General features: G+C 34.8%; 1 pseudogene across 2 annotated transcripts; it reads left to right on the top strand.

The window, feature by feature from the left end:
- The first annotated feature begins 2,527 nt into the window (after window positions 1–2,527).
- On the top strand, window positions 2,528–4,848 carry LOC148853800 (LOB domain-containing protein 25 pseudogene; annotated as a pseudogene). 2 transcript variants are annotated; one of them, XR_016112264.1, is made up of 2 exons: window positions 2,528–2,907; window positions 3,840–4,848. The product of XR_016112264.1 is annotated as an LOB domain-containing protein 25 pseudogene, transcript variant X2 (transcript). The 2 variants fall into 2 exon arrangements; XR_016112263.1 differs by having other exon boundaries at window positions 2,533–2,907; window positions 3,828–4,848.
- The last annotated feature ends 1,811 nt before the right edge of the window (window positions 4,849–6,659 follow it).

Below are 6,659 nucleotides of genomic sequence, written 5' to 3'. Positions count from 1 at the left end.
TTTTAAATTTTTCTATTTTCTACAATCTATAAACTTTTGGTGTTTTTTCTACAATTTTTATTTTCTGATTTTGTTTTTCAATTTCTATAGTTTCTATAATTTGAAAATATTTTTTATTTTGTTTTCAATTTCTATAATTTTTTATATTTGTTTTAATATATTAACACCGGTTAATATATTTTTGAAAATATTTTTACATCTTCTGATTTTATTTTTTGAAATTATTTTTTTTGAACTTTTTTTTTTCATATCTAAATATTAAAATGGTAATATATTAACACCCGTTAATCTGTTTAACATAAAATTAGTGACATAGTAAGTTTTAGCCATTTTGAAAAGTTGTGATGAGTTTAAGAAAAATGCTGAAAACTCATGATGAGTTTTAGACAATTTTCCTAAATAGAAAGGACATGCTCAACAGTAGGGAGAAATTCATGCACTGAATCTGGTCAAACATTAAGTTCAACATTTGAACTACATTCCACGAGGATCCAAACTAAACATACCTATTACATATGACAAATGATTTGTTCTAGGCCATGGATAAAAATTAGGTAAGGGTCCATTGTCCACCATGATGATGTGAGGCAAGCCCCATAACCATATAAATATAGTACTGGTTCTTTGTGGCTACTCACTGTGTTGTATGTAGTCATCAGTTTTGGGCCATCTAATCAACAAACCATGTGATGGAGATTTCATTCGGAAAAAACTATAATCATTTAATTTCTTCCCAATAATGCATTCTTTTTTTTTTCGGAGTCGGTGCTTTGTTTTGTATTCGATCATTGTCCAAATGAGTGTAACTACTACTAGTCTAGTACTCACATGATTTCATCATCACAAATTTTTGAGATATCATATGTATATATATATATATATATATATATATATATATATATATATATATATATATATATATATATAAGACCAACTAAATTAAACAACTACTTTTCTATTAATTAGAGCTGTCAATGGGTTGGGTCTGGTCCGGGACACTATCAGTCCTGAACCGATCATTAATTGATTCTAAAAGATAGACCTAGAATTGACCCAATTATATTTAATTAACATCTACCATTATCTATGATAATAACAACTTAAAACTTTATTTTTGATAATATAACCTTAATAAAAATGATAGTAAATTAACAATTTATTTATAAGTTGATAAAACAAGTGTTTTTAACCAAAATTATCTTATATATATACACTATCTAGCTATGAAATTTTCCCTTAGGGATAAAACAAATATTACAAGAAAACAAGGGACTTTTATATATTATTAACTAAATAATCGATTCCAAATGGCAATAATCAGTCCTGAACGAATTATTAATCAAGACAAAACCATAAAACTAGACCCAACATAACCAGTTTGGTTCTATCAAGTAGACCCTATCTATTGACAGTTCTACTTTTATTTTGGAAAATTGAATAACCAATTTCAATATATATATATATATATATATATATAAGGGAGCATGCATACATACATACATACATACATAATATATATCATCATCATCGATAAACAATAATAATTGTAAATGATATACCGATACTGCATCCTTAACGTGTGGAGAATAACACTAGATTGTAATCACAAGGCGCATATGAGCCACGTATTTAAGTATGACTGATGTTGCTCATGCAAAGGAATTAGATTGTAGTCAATTTTCTTTTTATTTATAAATCAATATTTGCTGATGTGACTTCACTCTCTTATCTTCAAAGTTCAAAGAATCATATATATAACATTGTAGGATATGTATTGGTTTTCAGGGTCATCAATATGGAAAATACATTGAATTTGGGTTTTTTAATAATAATAATAATAATAATAATAATAATATGCTTATTTGCAAATTATCAAACTGAAAATGTCCACGTTTTGCTCCACCACTCTCATCAGTGTTGTTACAGTCAATATATGTTACTAATATGGTAATAGAATTTTGATTTTCACAGGAACCAACTTGAACTTGTGTCCTGTGTAAAAGCAAAAAATGGGTAAAATTATAGTTCAATTACAAATATAGAAATGAGGGATTTTTCCATTCCTTTTGTTTGAATCCTTTCATACAATTTCTTTATGCAGAAAAAAGGACTAAAGAGAACAGGGCTCAAACCTCTAAACCTATAGTCTGTACAAATGTATATCTATAGCAATGTTTTATATTTTTTTTACAGAAAAATTGTTTTAGATTTGATGTATATATGGCACATCCAATTTTTTGCATTTTCATGTAAGCTTTTGTGTGTCTATATCTATATATGTATTCATCATACATGTTCTCCTTTGAAATTAGCATTGGATACCAAATGAAGATGGCCTTACCCTTTTTTTTTACTTGGTCATGTTAAATTGTTTTATTTTCTTCTTCTAAAACTTGTAGATAGATGCGATTTTTTTAGCTCTCTCTCTCTTTCTCTCTCTCTCTCTCTCTCTCTCTCTCTCTCTCTCTCTTCTTGGGGGTAATACCCTAAAAGATTTTGTTTTCTCAAGATATGAGAAAATAGGGGAGAAGGAAAAATGGGTGACATCCCTTACCCTGATATTATTATAAACGCAGTGTCATGGTCATCCTTTTTAGTGTACCTCCCACTCTCCCATTTATTACCCTTGTCCTTTCTCTTCCATTCATTCTCTCACACTAAATGCTCTTTTCCTTCTTCCCCCATCTTCCCCACTCTTTTGCTACTGAATTTGCAGGTCTCTCATTCCCAATTAGGGTTTCCCTTTTGAGAACTCACCTCTCCAATAATAAAAGCTCATAAACCTCTTGCTTTCAATAGCTAAAGCTTCTTTGATCTTGGAAGAACCAAGGAATACGTCCTGAACGAGCTTACATAAGGGAAAAGGTACTGCCCTTTTTCCTCTGATCAAGCGTAGATCACAAACAGGTAAACTTACGTAGCTTCTCTTTTCCTCCTTTCTTTCTTTTTCCCGTTTTTTACTACTTTAGTTTCTTTATTTTTGTTTGGTGGGTGTGCCAAGAGATACCCACGCGAGACTTTGCGTCTCAGGCTCTGATCTAGGGTTTGCCAGATGGAATCTTTATAGGTAGAATAAGTTCATATCGTTTTACTACAGTGGTGGAAAAAATAATCATGGACGCGATTGCACCAGTCAGATCCCATATGTTCAACTAACCTCACACGGATACAATTTCCATATATAGTAGGAACTGAAACTGAATTCCATAAACCAAGGAGTCTGAAGACGTTGCGTGTGTTTCTGCAGAGAGAGAGAGAGAAGTGAAAGAGGGGGAGATGGTTCTGCATCTGGGTGTCAAAGGAGGAAAAATGAAAAGACAAAATCAGTGTCTAAATTCCACAAATAATGCATAAGGTTTTAATGGTTATGCTTGTATTATATATGTAACGAGAAAAATAGTCACGGAACAATGAAATGACAAAATCAGTCTCGACTTCAAGAAATATGGATGTTGCTTTGATAGCTTGAAGGGAAATAGAAGGAAAGGAATGGACAAAATTCGCCTTCAGATTGAAGAAAATAAATTATAGAAATTTTACGAACTGGGTTTTCTTTCCGAAAGTATACCAAAGAGAATCTGGTGGCAGCTCTAAACCCAAATTCCTTGCTAATTGCAATACAGCTAGAAATGAAAAATAGAAAATAACGAAGGAAAGCTTGGTGCAACTGGTTAGGTTTTACATGAAATCTCAACCCTTTCAAACAAAATAAAATGGCCTTCATTTTTGTAAAAGCAAGAAAGAAGGAGAAGGAAAAGAAAAAAGAACACTTGGTGAATTTCCTAATAGTGTTTGGTGGATTGTTTTTATTTACTTTTTTTTTTCAGCATCGATCGTAGATGGCTTCATCCAGTTCTTCCGGCTCTCCCTGTGCTGCCTGCAAGTTCTTGAGGAGGAAGTGCTTGCCAGGTTGCATATTTGCACCCTATTTTCCACCCGAAGAGCCACAGAAGTTCGCTAATGTTCACAAGATCTTCGGTGCAAGCAACGTCACAAAGCTGCTGAATGAGCTCCTCCCTCATCAGCGAGAAGATGCAGTCAACTCCCTCGCCTACGAAGCCGAGGCACGGATGAAGGATCCCGTGTACGGCTGCGTTGGGGCCATTTCAGTCCTCCAAAGACAGGTTCACCGACTCCAGAAGGAACTAGACGCTGCTAATGCTGATCTGATCCGGTATGCTTGCAGTGAAATGTCCACCGCATTGCCCGCAACGCCGGGGACAGGGGTGGTTCCACCACCGTTGGCACATCGCCCGAGGCCTGCCGAATTTGGTAGAAGGATCGTTGATGGCGGAGCTTCTTTCTATCAGATACCTGGTTTTCCTCTTCCTTACTCTCCTCCATGGCCCGACACCTCTTCAGGAGATATTCATGATAGAGGAGAAGGCACTATCTGATGAATTTCAATGGGCTTCAGAAAGGGAAGACCTATCTAGGGTTTTTCCTCTCTCTCTCTCTCTCTCTCTCTCTCTCTCTCTCTCTCTCTCTCTCTCTCTCAATATACAAGGCCCCATATGTGGATGGCAATCTTCATGGTATGCTCTGCTATAGCTATAGTCTTAGCTTGATTATAGGGTACAATCTTTTTTATTAGCCAAAAACTTTTGGTGAATTTCGTATTTATGGTGTGAGATCCAACTACTTAAATTGATGGACTATCAGTGTTTGAACGTGTTATTGGGTTTTTTAGGTGAAGCACTTGAACATGGTTGGCCGTGATTGATTGTTTCATCCTTCTGTTCTTTGACTTGTGTCCTCAGTGCAATTCTGCAGCATGTGGAGTTCATGTTCTCTCTAGAGTTGTTTTATGCTCCTGATTATTATTATTATATTTTTATTATTGCTTTATGTCAAGAGGATTTCTATAGCTAATTAAGTCTACGATTATTATATTCTCACTTCCATTCTGAAAGATCACAGCCCTCGCTTCTCAACAAGAACAGTATACCTAATGACCTGATCCGTAGCCCACAGTACGAATTGGTTCAAATACCCAAATTCAATGTAAAGACTATGGATTACACCCGATCGTCTCATCTATGTTCCCAAACAGATTTTCTTAATCGACAAGAATTCTTTTTCTCTTTCGTCAAGATTTAGTGACAACTATAACAGTAATGAAGAGAACCCACGTGTCAGTCTGATCGAATGAAAAAAGATTACTTCGAGTTTATTTTTTGAGCTTCCACTAACTTATTTGATGGTTTACATATATATATTTCTGGGTTCCTTCTATTCATTTGTTAATTTCCTCTCACTGACAGACAACTGGTACTGTGAATTTATTGACTTTCTTTCCTTCTTCTTCTTCTCCTTTTCAGCTATGTGTAGATCATATCGCTAGTGAATCTCAGCTCCACCTTCATTCCATCTTTTCATTTATCTGGAACAGTATGTCGCAGTTCCTTTACATTTATAGGACAGATAAATGGTTTTGTTCTTCCATGTGAGAATATGTCCACCATATCAGAGCTAGCTATTAATTAATTACATATGGATCGCAATTCATATATAACTGGGTTTTCACCTTCCCCCTTTTCCCCAACTATCGTTGCTGCCATCCACCATTTTTCTCAGACAAAACAGTAATCTCTCTCTCTCTCTCTCTCTCTCTCTCTCTCTCTCTGTATACATATACATGCATGTTGCATGTAATTACATACAACAAATGTGCATATGTTTGCGAATTAATTATCAGAGGAAAAATATATACCACAATTTATCGGCTCTGTATCGAAAGGGTGCAGAGCTACCTCCATGTTTACCTTGCCGAAGTCTGAATCAATATGTACACGTTCGAGATCGCATACAGACGCACAGAGATATATGCAGGGATTTGACATGTATGAATGAGTTCAAAATTTCCTTATTTTCTTCGATCCATTCTTTTTGCTTCTCTCACGGGCAATCATTCCTAGTGTTTCATGGATAATTGAAGATACTCAACTAGTTTCCATGGAAAAAACGATTGGTTCTTCTTCGCCTTGCCTTTGTCGTATCTCTCTCTCTCTCTCTCTCTCTCTACCCCCCTCTGTAGGTGAGAAAATAAAAATAAAAAAATAAAAGAAGAAGAAGAAGCTCTCTTGCCTCTGCATTCGAGACTTGAGAGTCCTCCAATTCCTCGGCCACCTTTATTGAAATCGTCAAAGAACTGCCTTTAATGAAGGAGGCCATGTCTGAATGTTTGAATCTTGGAGAATGAAATATCCATCTCTGAAAATAGTCAAAAATAAAAAATATCAACGAAAAATAAATAAAAAATCATACGGAAAATTCATAAATGAATCTATAAATTTTTGCTGGGTTATTCTTTCTTCTTTAACTTTTTATACAGTCTGACGTTTGTACAAGGCCGCCCAGAATGGAGTATGGCTTTCTGAAGTTTTTGTTGGGTCTTCTTAAGAGTGAAACAGTTTCACTTGATCAGAATCCATCAGTCCCACTGAAGGAAGGAAAAAAGGACCTAAAAGAGCAGGTGAAAATAGTAAGTTAGGAAATGGACAAAACCTAATATGTGGGCCCATATTTGGCTATTCCCTGGAAATTGTTATTGCAGTTCCAGTTTACGACTACTGTGTAAATACACGAGACTGGAAGGATTGATGATTAAACAATGATTTTATCGATTTATTTTTTAAGTTTGAAGAATTTCTGTGATG

This window comes from Nelumbo lutea, chromosome 4 (assembly GCF_056320005.1).
Source record: "Nelumbo lutea isolate HS-2025 chromosome 4, American lotus-T2T, whole genome shotgun sequence".
NCBI classification, from domain to species: Eukaryota; Viridiplantae; Streptophyta; class Magnoliopsida; order Proteales; family Nelumbonaceae; genus Nelumbo; species Nelumbo lutea.
The sequence above is the reverse complement of the archived record's forward strand: the minus strand, read 5'-3'. Positions and strand labels throughout refer to the sequence as shown.